At 47.9% G+C, this 15205-nt stretch overlaps 1 long non-coding RNA gene across 1 annotated transcript; it reads left to right on the top strand.

Annotated features, from left to right (window-relative positions):
- The first annotated feature begins 10049 nt into the window (after nucleotides 1-10049).
- On the top strand, nucleotides 10050-13756 carry LOC142414823 (uncharacterized). The gene is made up of 3 exons (XR_012777222.1): nucleotides 10050-11351; nucleotides 12235-12307; nucleotides 13692-13756. It is a non-coding gene; the product is annotated as an uncharacterized LOC142414823 (long non-coding RNA).
- The last annotated feature ends 1449 nt before the right edge of the window (nucleotides 13757-15205 follow it).

Raw genomic sequence — 15205 nt, 5'->3', positions numbered from 1 at the left:
CTCCCTCACACCCCAGCCGGGCCACCTCAAATGCAGGGATGCAAGAGACACCTAGAGAAAGCTCTCTGACTTTGGGCTGGTTTACAGCTTTTTGCTAAAAAAGCACGTGGCAGGAGGGATTTTTTCCTGCTTCCGTGTGCCCCCCCCCTCCCCCCCCATGCCCTTGCTTTTTCCCTTTACTGAAAGGGGAAGAAAATCCCAAACCAGCAAAAAATTGTCAGTTTCCAAGCCTCAGTTCTGCAGTGTCTGTCAGTTTTACCCATGAGAAAAATCTAAACATTCCCTTTAAATTCCAGTTTGTCCAGAAGAAACACAGTTTTAAACAGAGCCTGGTGAAGAGCTGTCTTCCCCAGAAGACGGGGACCAGAAGGGATTTTTCAGCAGTTCCCAATGTCTTGTGTTTAGGTGTGTTGCCTTGTTTCTCTCCCCACACTTGTGCACTGTCCAGGCAGGATCGCGGGAGCCCTTGTCAGGTGTTCAGGCCAAAGTTGGCCCTGATATGCTGGACCCATTTTGTCTTCCATTTCTGGTTATATTTACTCCCCTCTTTTCAGTCTCCATTTTTATGCTTTCATTACAGGGAAGGTCAAAAATGCTTCTGCCTGCGGGCCTGCTTTGTTAAACTTCAGATGTTCTCCAGATGTTCAGCGAGGGGGTTTATGTAACAACAACAGAATTTGAGCCACATTTCTCTGTTTTCCTGTGACTAAATTCTCCTCGTTTGAGGCAACGCTGATTCACAGCTCTTCATGGGAAGGTGATGGCTGGGGAAGGAGGGGATCGCTGAGGCCACTTTACCAATTTACTCCTAGAACACGTATCCTACAAGCAATGCAAAAAACCAACAATGCAACAGGCTGGGACAGTACTGTGGGACTGCAATCCTAAAAGACAGAGCAAAAAGTGATTTAAGAGAGGTAAACTGGTAAGTGAGAGATAAATACCCTGCCCAGTTAGCTCTTGTAAATGAGAACATAAGACTGCTTGCACTTGGGAAGCCCCAAGAGGCTCAGCTACACCTGCCTATTGGCACTGGTCATCTGTCCAGCCCTACCCAGCTTTGTGGCTGCAGCTCTGGAGCAGGTCTGCAGATTAGTTGATTGCCCTGGTCATTGTTTCTCCATGGACATCAAGTATGGCACGAGGCCCTGCCGGGCACCATGTAGTGTACCCGTACAGCCCTGAGGTCCGAGTCACTTCCCTGCACTGTGGTCAGTGCTTGCTCCCACTACCAAGGCGAAGGCATGGTAGCGTTGTGAACGCTACCGCCGCATCCCTGAGCAGCCCCGTTCCCCAGAGGCACTGCCCTGGACAGCACGGGACTGTGGAGACCACAGGGCTGTCAGGGCAACTCTTGCCCCAGCTTGCAGCCCTCTAGCCCAGCCAAATTGCTGTTGATGATGCTAGTGCTAGATCTCAAGCTTTAATAAATAGCTGCTCTAGAATGATTTTTGAATTGTGTTTTCAAAATTATTTAAGAGCCTTTCCTGTGCCTACGATTTTCCCAAGGAGCAGAGGTCTGTTGTCTATCCTCTCCTAGCTGTAACAACAGAATAACTGAATGTTCAAATGCCTCTTGCTGTCCTGGGGTTTGGGGTTTTTTTTAATTCTATTATTCCCAAATGTGTTTTAGTTTAAGCTGTGCATTATTTTATCCAATTGCATGGAGCTCCTCCCTAAAAGAAATCACATTGTATAAAGAGAAAGAATCATGGTGTACGTAATCTTGTGGGCAAACAGCATAGAAAAGACTGTAACCCCTTAATAAATACAGGGTTGACACACCAAAGTAATTCTGAGCAAACTCAAGACCATGGAGGAAGACCATCCCCTCCCCCCCAACACACAGTCTTCATCATACTTCTCCAGGTAAAGGATCTGAGAAGCCTATGGCCTCCCATAACATCGCATAGGATGGGGGAGCATCACCAAAGCATGGTGCAGCTCTAGGAGACATGTATATAGCAATTTTATTTTTTGCTAATTCCTATCAATAATTAAGTCATTTAGGTTATAGGTAGCTATATAATAACTGGACTAAAAAAGTTGTTGTATTCTGGTTAGGCTAAGACATTAATTAGACGAACAATGAATTTTTAGATCTGCACTTAACAGTGTCTTCTTTGGTTGCCTGTAGCTAAGCCCACATGCAACAAGCATGCTCTGCCAGGGTCTTTGCCCTCAAAATTTATCCTCACCGTCTGTCAGGAGATTGGGCTGGGTCCACGGTGTCTGCTTTCCATGCTTTTCTGCAGAAAGCATATGTTGCATCAGCCCAGTGCCTGGGTTGCCCCCAGCAGGCTGTGGCAGAGCCCCTGGGACCTGTGGCAGCAGGGAGCTCTGGAGGCCGTATGGCAGGAGGGAAGCTGCAGCCCGGTGGCCCAGCAGTTGCCTCACCAAAAAGTTGAGAGGACGGTAGATATACTTCCGAACTGAGCAATCGATGTTGTTTAATTTCTATTTTTTTGTTTTTCTTGTTTCATTTAAATAGTTTCTTATACATGTGGTCATCCCTGTCAGAATGGAAACTACAGAGGTGCTCACAGGAGCACCCTGAGACAATGACATGGCCTTTCCAGCGAGGACTGGGAATGTGTGGGGCGACTTATCCTCCTGAAATTATCGCTGCAGCCCTTCCACCTGCCCACCTTCTCAGCAGAGCAGTGCTCCTGGTCCCATCCGTTGCTGCAGACACCCGCAGGAAACACTTCTCAGCTTTGTCATCCCTGTGAAAATATTAGAGTTTAATGTCCAAGCCGCTGAACCAAATGAAAATGCAGCTGGGGTATCTCTTCTTGAGGGTGATATATTAAGAGGGAAAAAAACGGAACGAAACAGCAGAAGCTGGAGGCAATGCAGATGCATCCTACCCCTTACGTCATGCTTCTGGAGAGAATTTTTGTTCTTTTTTCTTCACTTTTGGTTATGTCACTTTGTTCTGGGTGACTCCAAAGGTCTTGGGAGATAAACTGTTTCTTCAAATGAGATGAGTTTTCTAGCAGGGAAAAATCATGCAAGAAACTTGGGGGGGCCATCTATTTTTACGACGTCATCTGATTTGACTGCACAAAGCATACGCTGTGGCAGTCCTGGTATAGCCACAGACTTAAGCCTCTGTCTAAAACCCTCTTTTTTTTTTCAAAATCTGTTGGCCAAATAAAAGATGCTGCCTCATTGAACTTAGCTTTCTTTAGTCACCGAAGCACTGAGAAATCAGGCATGACGAGGTCATTAAGCCCATTTTCTACCTTAAAGGTATCTACCCCACAGGCTGCATATTTGTTCCCCTGTCAGATGGGTGTTTGTCCAATCTTAGAGAGCTCTGAACACAGAGGCTTTACCACATCCGCAGACAGTCTGGTTTAGTGCAAATCACTGCTGCGATTTACGGTGCTGCAAATAATGGAGCTGGTACTACTTCTGGAGAACACATCCCAGCGTCCAGCTTAAGTACCTCTTGCTGCCGTTAAGTCTGTTACTTCTTGTTGTCTCCACTGTGGACACAGAGATCATGTTCCTCCTTCCCTTACAGAGTCATTTATCAGCTGAGGTCTCTTATTTGTGTTTTCTTTTTTCTCTCATGACCTGAACACCCATTTCTTGTTCATGGTGCCAGAAGCCTGTGGGAGCACTGAAAGGTAAGGCTATGGCAAAAAGTCCAGAGGCCTGTTCCCAGCCATGGCACCTATGGAGAACGTCCTCGTAGCAGACATGTTCATCACAGCAGCAATCTGGAAAAATGCCTCCCAACTGGTAAGGGGTCTGATGGCAGTGGGTGTCCCCTTACTCCATGGTCCTGGGTCTGTTTGGGGTCGTTTTCATATGTTATCAAACAGTTTGCATGGCCAACCTTTCTTTTCCAGTTGGCTCATGGGTTAGTTACACACGATTATTTAATTCTGAGACCTCTACCCATCATGAAGGTATTGTAGGGACAGGGCAAAGCCTTTCTGAGCCCCCATGGAACAGATTAATAACCCAAACTAGACTTCTGGCAAGAGAACCTCGAGACATTTGTTTTGCACAGTTGTCCTAGAGACTAGGAAGAGATTAAGGCACAAATTTTCTGTATACAGGCAGCTTTGAAACAACCTTTGTGGAAAGCAACCTCTGGTTTATGTGTGGATGAGTAGAACATGCTCAGAGTTAGCCACCTTCAGTAAAAAGCTTATGCCAGCAGCAGCAAATCATTTTTGAAGCTGCAATTTGAAATCTGACCTGTTATCCTGGAAAATGTGGGCCTCGGAGAGCTCCCAGTCACAGAGACGAGGCCAGGAGATGCTTGACAAAAGGAAATAAATAGCATCCTTCTGCAGAATCAAACTGAGGAGAAGAGACAGCCTGCCAGACCTTGCGGTACCCACGTCCCTCAGATGTGCAACGTGACATGCAGACGAGTCTGGCTGCTGCAGCAGCACGCAGGATGGTGGAGCCCGGAAGCCGAGGGTCAAAAGCCATCAGTGGACTTTGTGTTTCCTGAATCACTTAGTTTCAAAACGGCCAGCCTGATGTTTCAGCTTTGCAATGACCCGTGCCTCCCAACGCTCCCTCTCCCGCCCATCGGGGCAGGGTCTCCTGCCAGGGCTGTGTCCCATGGGGGAAGGACCGCAAGCTGCTACGGCATGGAGCATCACTGCCGATGGCCCCAAAAGTCTCTGCAAAGAGGACGAACTCTGCATGAAATGGAACAAAATATACACATCTACAACAGTTTTTACATCAGCCCCCAAAGCCTCACAGTAATTTCAGGCACTTAGCAGGACTTGTCCTTCCTAAGCACGCCAGTTTGTACTCTTGACCCCTCAGGGAGACGTGAAATGAAATACCAAAGCAGACTTATGTGTTTCATAGACTGGCTGGGACAGGCATCAGCAGCTACCTACCTGGGCCTCATCCAGCATCTCTGGTGGGAGGTCAACCCCCCCCCATCTTACCAAACCTTGTCTTTCAAGCTCCCTCCCTGGAAGAGCCTGTCCTTTCTCGGGATGATCTCAGGATCATCCCTGCTACCGCTTCATTTTTTCGTTTTGCTGAGGATGCTCCTTGTTGGCTACCAGGCTAAAAATCACTAGAAGTAGGTAGTTTTGTTGTTAATCTCTCCTTGCCCTTTACATGGGTGGTAATGGCTCTTTGATGTTCTTCCAGCTTTCCAGAAACAATCTTTTCTTGTGTTAGGACTGGGCTATTAACTCCTACTGGTGTACTAAACCTCAGATGCTGCTGTAAGCCAGAAAGGGATTTCTGCAATGTCACAAATGCATCTCTCGCAGTCAGACTGAACCAAATCAGACATCAGATGCCTAGCTCCACATTGCATGACCTCGTACCCGTTCAAGGCATATCCAGCGCAGACACTGGCTAGCTTTGGCAGCAGGAGGTCCTTGCCCATGGAGGTCAGCCAGCAGTTTCAAGATATGTCTTGCAATAGATATTGCAGGCAAGCAAGGAGCCTGCAGCCCCCTTTGCCTGTGCTGCTACTGCCCTGGTCCTGGCCTGAGACAGCTGATGGGGAGAGGCAGTGGAAGGACAGACTGCAGACAGTGTGGGTCTGGAGCACCCCAGTTTGAAAGCAGGCTTTTCTACATGGCACAAACCTTGTGTAATGTGATCCTAAAGATCCTAAACATGATCCTAAGGTTGCCCCTAAAGTTTTTCTCTGTCTCTCTTTGCTTCTGCCCCAACAACCAAATCCTGTACCCCTCAACTAGCATTTTTCATGGCGTAAGAGAAAGCAAACAGGGCAGGAATAAGTGTGCAAGGTCAGCACCTAGATCCCACAGTTTTTCACTGCTCTGAAAGCACAGAGAAAAGGCGTATCTGTCAGACCCTGGCTGGTGTTTCTTTCCTGGCTCAGTTCTAGAAAGCAATTCAAACCTTCATAAACATGGATATTAGCTCAAAGTGCTTGTCTACAGCTGCTGAAATCCCTGCAAATCCCTCTCTTGCCCTAAAAGAATCCAAACCCTCAGGAGCGCAAAACGTTTGCTCCTTCATCCGAGTTGTGCTTATTTCTACATAAATAGGAAATTCAGCCCAGAGTGTTTCTGACAGCTCTGGATTTCTGATAGTACCTCTGACGATAAAATTATCCCTGCATATAAAATTAATTCTTGGTTAACGTGAGAGCTAAACACAGTTACATATGGTATTTTCCACGGGACCTGAAGTACTTGAGATTTTTCAAAGGCAGCTTGTAAAGCCAGTGTGTTGCTTTTCTAGGGCAATCCTGTCCCGGATGAAGCTCAGGCCATGAGCAGCAGACTGCAATTTTTTCTGGCTCCGAGAGCCTAGCATGGAAGCACTGGGTACGTACTTAACAAGACGCAGCCAAGGGTGGCTGGATGAGTGCCATCTGGAGCTCCGCAGCTCCTTTGAAAAGTGTGTCAAAAGGGGTCTGGCATGCAGAGGAAATGAGAACATGTGGCAAATTACTGCACTCGAAATAAATGTCCCAACAGCAGCCCAGGATGCGACCCGAATGCCACTCCCAGGGCACAGTGGGGTCCTGCTGAAGGTGTCATTTACTACCCTGCAAAGCAAGGCAGGAGCAGACTAGTCTTGCATAAATTTCCCTCTGCAACATCCCTGGGTCTCACGGGTCCCATCCCACGGGAAGACCCATGCTGGGTGTTGGAAGACCACGTGCTCCCTGTGGTGAAGGAGGAGGGCTGCATGCAAAGATGGCCATATTGCTCTGAGGCCACATGTGCCTCGAGCTTGTGTGATCTGGCCAAGGATCTCAGGGTCCCCATGATTTCCAGTTTCAGTTGATGTCTCATCATTTAGCCCACGCTGTCCCCTTTGCTATGCAAGCTGGCTGTCTTGCCGGCTCATTTGCCAGCGGGTAGGCGCTGGGAATTCAGTGCTATCAAACCGAAATTGAGTGGCTCCATTCTTCATAGTCACAAGGGGATTTGGGATTTCCTGCAAATTCAGGGTCCCTCGGGTTCACACTGTTGTATGTTTTATGCAGGGCCTGGGAAGCTCCTCATGCACATGGCAAGACATGGCCAAGAAATACTCTGCTGGTAGATGCTGCATGACTGAATGGTGAGTCAACCATGGTGTTCTTTACGCAGAACGCAGGCATTGCCACATCCCAGGAGCTGTCTCATCCAGTTGACGACAGGCTGCTGTGTGAGCGTTCTGATAGACTCAGTCTGGCTGCTAGACAGGTACCGCTCAAGGATCACAGGCAGAAAGCGTGCTATCTGGGAAGCTTTTCTGTATCCTCTGGTGTAGGGAAGGGAGTTCACAAGATAAGGTAATTTGGTGTGAGAAACTATAACGCAGCACTGTCTGGCCCGCATAGCAAAGACAGGTATGACTGTGTTGTATCTGTATGGGGTCAGGGAGGCATCACACAATTGAAACACTTCTGCTTTGAAATCAGAAGATCAGTTTCTGACCGTCTTGTGCTTGGTCTACAGGTAATGCCAGAAGATACTTTAAACAAGGTGGTTAACAAAGATGTTTGTATAACATTTGTTGCTTGTGATGTCTGGTGGGTTATTAGGTAAAGACAAGAGCTAGAAAAATATTTTGGGAGCTATTTTGTTGGTGGCGTGTTGCAAAACGAAGAAATTAAGAGTTTGCGCAAGACCAAAACTGTAGGAGATATGGGAACTGAACCTCTCTCCCTTGATTCCCGTCTGCGAAAGATTCTGTGAAAACCATCCTGAGTGCACAGAGGACAAGGCAAAGGCAGTGATGCACAAAAAAGTCAAGCTCCTGTTCAGACACACTTCTGGCATAATGTTTTCTGCTCTCTCTCCAATGTGCATGGAGCATGGGAGCACCCTGCTGAGACGCCTATACTGGCTGAATACTGTACATCACTGCCAGGCCAGGTGCCTTCTTTTATAAGCCTTTTTGGGGGGTATTCATTGCCTATAGCTTGAGCTATCTTGAGTGAAGACATCTTTGTCTAAGCTAATCATTTAGGACCTCTTCATAGCAGGGACAAGAAATAAGCATGTCTGGACTAAAATTAACCTGAACCCTATCAGACAGGTCAGAGGTGACAAACTGGTCCATACAAATCCCATTTCTCTCTACTGGTTATAAAGGGCGTCATGGTGGCGGTTTCAGAAGTGCACGGCTACTTATGATCCCAAGAGCAGACACTGCCCTTTCAGCTCTCGTACAGTGTTACCATGTATTTTTGTGCAATTTTTCATAAGCTCAGATAGTTGAATCAAGCCTGTGACCACTGGATCTCCAGTTTTTTTACACTCCATTGATTTTGATAGCCAAATTAGAAGCATGTGTTCACTGCACAGTTGGTGAAATTGGAACTGGAGTACACAGTTGACACACAAACACTGTTTTATTGCACTTAAATGAGTGATTGCTTGTTAGCCACTGGAAAGGACATATGTGCTGCATTAATAAAAACAGACCTGTTACTTTGGACATTTTTTCCAGGAAATTTGCATCAAAACAGTCCAAAAGATCCCTTTTATTCTATTAAAACATTTGAAATACAGTCTTATAGGTAAAAAGAAAATAATTCAGTAACTAGCAGCCTGATAGTTTTTACTGATTTTTTAGGAGAAATTTAGTAAGCAAGTGCTTTTAATAGGATGTTGTAAGGAACTCACTGCTGAATTGAAATTATTTTTCTGTTTGAATATTTTTGTTCATCTTCTTTCCCAGCCTGGATGGTTTTTACCAGAATTAGGTCTATGTCATGAAGTAGATACCAGTTCTGGCTTTAAAGTTGCCCGACATGATGTGATAAGTTCTGTAACTGAACGTGAGCCAGCAATACGCCCTTGCAGCCAAGAAGGCCAACAACATCTTGGGCTGCGTTAGGAGGAATGCTGCTGGGAGGGCAAGTCAGGGGAGGTGAGCCTTCCCCGCTGCTCAGCACTGGAGTGCTGTGTCCAGTGTTGGGCTCCTCGGGACAAAAGGGAGATGGACATACTGGAGAAGGTCCAACAAAGGGCCATCAAGATGATGAAGGGATTGGAGCATCTCTCATACAGGGAGAAGCTGTGAGAGTTGGGACTGTTCAGACTAGAGAAGTCTGAGGAGATCTTACCCATGTGTATAAATACCTGACGGGAAGTAATGAGGAAGTGGTGCCCAGCGACAGGACAAGAGGTAACAGGCACAAACCGAAACATATGAAATGCCACATGAACACAAGGAAACACTTTTTTTACCTTGAGGGTGGTCAGCCACTGGAACCCATTGCCCAGAGATGTTGTGTGGTCCCCATGCGTGGAGATACTCAAAATACGTGGAGATACGAGATACTCAAAACCCAACTGAACAATGTCCTGGGCAGCCTGCTCTGACTGATCCTGCTTGAGCTGGGAGGTTGGATTGGATGATCTGCAGAGGTGCCTGCCAACCTCAACCATTAACCTGTGATTCTGCAGGTCCCTGTTTCACCAGAGGCAACAGAAAGTCATCTGCTCTGCCCCCCTGAAGGTTCCTGGGCTAATCAGGGTTTCAGAGGAAAGCATTCTGCAGTCCCAAGGCATTACATGAGGCAGAGGAAAACTAAAGTGATCTTCTCCCCTCTTTACTGTATCACCTAGGCTCAGAAGGGACTCAGAAAGTGGGGAGTAAGGTTTATAAATTCTGAAATGGCTCCTGACTTCTTATTTCAAGGTAGTCCTGCTGGATTTGGCACTACCTCTGCTGCAGAGCACCTGGAACCAGGCTTACTAGCTCCCGGTGTCCTCGTGTTTCTGGTCACCAAGCTGTAGCTGGGGACGGTAGAGGAGCAGCGGGGGGAGCTGCATGGTTTTTGTCTGTGTGAAAGAGCAGCAGCTTACAGAAAGTACAGTATCTTGTGCTGATTTTGCTGCTTAGTCATACCGCAGTAACTGTAACTTGGCAGCTGGTCTTACCCCGTTCCTTTGCAAATGTTTCCATTTATGGCTGGGATTTTTATTTCCCTTTGCCTCCAATCGCCAAACAGATGGAAAGTCTCCAAAAGGGGAGGCCATGGGTTTACATCAGAAGAAACCAGCTGTGTGTATTCATACCTTGCATTTCAAGTATCTCTTACAGGACCGCACCACCCAGGATGCTCAAGGGATTCATTAGGGATCACTTTGGCCAGAAGCGGGTGCTGTGCCTGTCTGGTGGCAGAAGCACAGATGTCATTGTGGCTGTCAATATTTTCCTTGCCCAGGGCTCAGATACGCTGTGAAGGAGAAAGTTGCAGCCATTGTCCCTGCTAGCAGCTGGGTGCTGTGCCTGGTCCTGCCCGGGGTACCGGAGAAGGGGCGGCCATGTAAGGAGGCTGTGCTGAAGACCCTCGAGGCTGTGCCCGTGCCACAGGCTGGGAAGCTATGGCTCCAGGAAGAGGAGCCATGGCTCCTGAATGCTCTTTGCTGGCCTCCAGGAAGAGAGGATCCGGTTACAGAGAGACACAGCATGTGGGATCCAGGTTTCCTCCATGTGTTGCAGATGTGCAGGTTTACCATGCAGTGCGCTCCAGCAAGCCTATGGAAAAAAGCATTCCCAGCTTACAAAGAGCTTTAGGGCAGATAAAGCAGAGCTGTGATCTGAGCTGGAAAAGGGATGTGCCTGCTGCATGCTTATTGAAGTGGCTGGGGCTGGAGCCTCTGGGGGAACGGCACCAGGATGCAGCATGGATCCCATCTTGCTCTCACACCTTGTCTGGCTTGCCAGTTCCCCATCTCCTGCTCACATGGATAACATGGAGCAGTGGGCTAAGAAAAATTGAGAAAAAAAAATTTCCTCACGCAGCGCACTGGATTGGAAAAATAACTGATTTTGCTTTTAAGGCCAGATTTCAGCAAGGCACTGAAAACCCCATGGTTTTTGCTCTCACTCCACATACTTTTGTGGAAATCAAGTGCATATCTCAGTGAAACCTGGACTGACTGGCCAGAGGTGGCTGCAGGTGGAGCGGGGCTCCCCTCCTGTCCCCCAGCAAGGCAGAAAGGGTGCAAAGACTGGAGCATTGACCTGGCAGCTGCCTCTTCATCAGGTTACGGATAACCTCTCCATGTCTGAATTGTTTCCTTTCAAATGTTTGGCTCAGTTCTGGGTGTTCTGTAGAAATATGTGATTTCTGGAGAACCCTTTTGAAAACAGGGCATTGACTTTTCCAGCTAAAAAAGCCCAATCTTTGCCAGAGTCGATTCCTCTACAATCAAAGCATTCAGCTCCTATGAACAGGGAGCCACGCTGGGAAGAACAAATGTGTTGTTATTGCCTGGCACTGCTGATGAAGTCCTGTCTACAGCTCTTGGCTTTCTGGCTTGTGTTATGACAAGGCTTCAAGAAAAGAAGATGGGATTCATTTAAAACCATCATGTCATGGCGTAGCGTGCCTCATCCCATGTCTCGGGATGCAGAGAGTATGTGCGTTATCCCATTATCAGGAGCTTCAGTCCTATCCAGTCCGTTCTTCGTTGGGGCAGGGAGAAGAATAGGAGAGAAGTGTGGGGTTAGGGGAGACCCCATAACACTCTTCCCAAGTGGGAAGGCAATTGAGCAGATCTAGGACAGGCCCTGCTCCAAGCCCCTGCCCCGGTGTCCCGGAGCTGGGACCATGACCACGTGCAGGATCCAGAGGCACCAGCCCAGGAGCTGCAGGGGGACTGTGCTGAGTGCCAGACCCCAGGAAAACATGTGCTGCTCAGCTGTGGGGGTGCCCAGGGCTCACCCGAGCCGGCCGGGGCTGCTTGGCAGGGCTGGAGCATCCAACCGACATCCTTAGGAGGTGCAATGAGCTGCTAACAGGGGCATTAGTGGGGGCTCCTGGTTGGGAGTCAGCACTGAAGCTGCCCCCAGAGCCGCTGTGGGAGCAGGCAGAGAGGGGGGAGTGCCCCCCCGGAGGGGGACCCCGACGCCTGGGACAGGGAAATGGGAAGATGCTCCTGCAGCGGCTACGGTACTGCTGGGACACCGAAGCTGGTGGGATGCAGCTGATGGCTCATGAGAGCAGGGTGCTGGGGCCTGCAGTGTCCTGTGCAGGGGAGAAAGTCTTTGGGAAGGACTAGTACAGGGATATGTGGAGCCGTGGATCAATCCTGCTGTCCCGTGGAGGGACACCGTGTGGAGTCTGCAGCAGGTGAATATTCAAGCAGCTGGCATGTTCTGGGTTGTCTGTTCTGCACAGGCAAGGGATGGCGTGAATTACAGCGTAAACTCTGTATCCTGCTCCATAGGGACAAGGGGTGGAGATTGTCACGTATATGTGTTTAAACTTGTAACCCTCTTAATTTTGGTGTTTTGTAGGGTGAGGGAGGTTGTTTTACTGAGTGCGTGCACACACTGTTATCATGTCCATCTGATTTGCCTGAGAGGAAAGGTAGAGTTTATAGCACGTGTATGTTAAGGCTGTGATGATGTTAAAAGTGTTTGTAATTAATGTATCTTCAAACGGTGGCTCTTAAATGAAATTCCCTGAGTTCCCCTGAAATGTGGACTTTGGGCTCCATAAAAGCAGCTCCTGGTTCTGGAAACATGCCTTCCCTGAAAGCAGGACTCTTAAGTCAGCACGATGCTATTGACACTGGGGCTGGTGCTGCTCATGGATCTCAGCAGCTCAGAGGTAGCAAACCCAGGCTGTAATCTTCGCTGGCATTTCTTGTTCAGGTCCTCTCCGGTGTGCTCCATACCAGCCAGCACCAGTCCCTGCTCTTGCCGCTGGCGGGCAGGGACTCCACACGGGTTTTCTCTGGCGACTGCAGCGTCTACAACCAAGGCTGCAGAGGGGCCAAGACAGACCTGGCACTTCCCGGGCTCCCACACCTCTTCCCAAAGGTTTCAACAGCAAAACCCCAGACCAGAGGCAAGCTTGCTCTTTGCTCGCAGAGACGAAACACGACAGAGGCTTTGCCAAAACCAACTGCTGCCTGCTGTCTCCTGTTGCCAGATGCTGCCAGCCCCCAGTCCTCCCCCAAGGAGACGTCTGTCCACCGCCGGCCAAGCTGCGGTCTGTCGATGGGATCCATGTGTTCTTGATGAGAGGCCTGGAGAACTTAGTCGTCCCTGGTCTGGGGTTTTCTATCAAGCACTCCTACAGCCTTCAATTATCTGGATTCCCCAGAAGGGATGTGGGAGGCTGATTTCCCTGCAGGGTTTCCAGCAGCTCCTGCAAGTCCTTCCTTCCCCATTTCCCTTTTCCAGCGCCATGCACCCTTTCTCACTGTGCTTGTCCTTCTGCCTCCCTGCGGGTGGGCTATGCTAGACTGTATCTTGATCACAGACACATCTTTTATTTTTTCATGTCTGACAGAGATGTGCTAAGCAGACAGGACGTCAGTTCTGCCTTTGAGAGGCAGTGAGGTGTGCAAACATGAGCGGGCTGCTTTTAAGGATGCTCATGTTTGCCTGATCTCATACACGGTTCAGCTGTTGTTAAGCCTTGAAGCTTCTCCTGCGAGCAGACTAGTGAGCCTGCCACAATCCCTACCATGATTTTAGGATAGGCACAAACAATTTACTTTGTGAATTCATGGCAGGGCACATTTTTAATGTGGTTATACTAGTTATGCTACTGTCTGAAGAGGCACTCAGGTAGGTAATGTCAACCATTTCAGGACTTTAGACTCCCAGAGTCATGCAGGGGAAATCTAAATGTAAAATGAAAATCTGGTTTCTGTGCTCAAGAAGATAATTATAAAAGAAACAAAAAAATGCATGATATCTTTCTCATTTCTGCTTGTCTCTTTATGTTTTTATCTTTGTAGATGGAGGCTGTCAGAGTCTGGATGGATGTGGGACAGAAGGGAGGGTGAAGAACTGTATGTAAAAGACAGTGAGTGCATGCCTGTGCTTTCACCTCCCCACTGTTAATTTTGTTTATCACGCACTGAAGCTGGAAAATCTCAAGCCTCTTTGGACTGAAGATAAGCATTCGAGTTCCACTGGCAGTCTTAAGGAAAAGTAGTATAAACATAAAATGTTATTTATTGTGCGCACGTGATCAAAATTATTTCATTTGATGTTGGAGGTTGGGCTCACGTTAATGCTCAAATGAAGAGCGCAGACGTCCAGTTACCATGGTAAAATGTGTGTCACATCCCTGGCAAACATATTTTAACTTCCCTGTGACCCTGATGTCTTGAGCTGATTTAAGGTACGATCAAAAAAGAATCCAAGGACGGATGGAATATTGCTCTCCTTCTGTACCTCTGTATTGCTAACTTGCTCTGCAAAGTATTTGCTTGTCTTGCCTCAGAGGAATACAAGTTAATAATGCAGCCTATTTTTTTGTTTGGGTTTCTTTTTGGTTTTACGTTGTAGGAGGACCTTGGAAACCGATTCAGATAAGAGTCTTTTTCTTAACACTGATTACGTATCTAATTATATTACATTTCTTACATGCATAAAAATCCTGTTCAAATTTTTATGACACTCGGTGCAAATACCATTTTCCTTGTCAGTAGTAGCAGGTTCGCCTGACAGTAGAGGGGAATTTTAATGCGATGTTGTATTTGGCCAGGAGGACACTTCATTACAGAATTATACATTTCTTGAGCGTCAGTCTCAAGAAATAGCTACAAATGAAACAAGGGCCTCTAAAGTTTTGCGTTGGAGCAAAAATTCGAGCATGTGCGTAAGGGAAGGGGAGGTGTCAAGCATTGTGCCAAAAGCAGACAAGCAATGCTCTGCTGTACGTGACCCAGGGAGCTGGGCCGAAGTGCTGCGCAGGGTTCCCTGGATTCACATCAAATACGTGAAAAGCAGCAGCCATCGAGCAGTGGAAAAGCTCTGCAACCCAAGGAACAGTTGCTGGGCGGCTGCCCACCACGCTCCCTGGGACAGGGATGTCGGGAGAGCAGGGCAGCTCCCTGCAGCCTCTCCCCCGGCAGAGGAAAGCAAGTCCCGGGAGAGCTCAGCACATAAAGTCAGTCCAAGGAGGGCTCAAGACATGCTGGGCTTTTGCTTCATAACTTAATGGCTGAGGTGGGCACAGATTTTGGAGGTCTCTATCGTGCCAGTTCAGAGGCACATCTGTATGCCTGTGGCATACACCGTTAGCAAGACTTTAATTAGCTGCAAAATTTTCTTTTGCAAGTTATTATGATTGCAAATTTTTGCAATGTTTTTGCAAATTATTGTTAGCTTAAGCTTTACCAAATTTGGCCCCATATTCAGGTCGCAAAAAGGGTCACGATGGAAACCCTTGCTCCAGGACTGCACTCATCTTCTAGAGAGTTCGAGGGCAATGTTGTTAATGAGTAGCTAGATACATTTCCTT

Source organism: Mycteria americana, chromosome 9 (assembly GCF_035582795.1).
Source record: "Mycteria americana isolate JAX WOST 10 ecotype Jacksonville Zoo and Gardens chromosome 9, USCA_MyAme_1.0, whole genome shotgun sequence".
Classification (NCBI taxonomy): Eukaryota; Metazoa; Chordata; class Aves; order Ciconiiformes; family Ciconiidae; genus Mycteria; species Mycteria americana.
The sequence above is the reverse complement of the archived record's forward strand: the minus strand, read 5'-3'. Positions and strand labels throughout refer to the sequence as shown.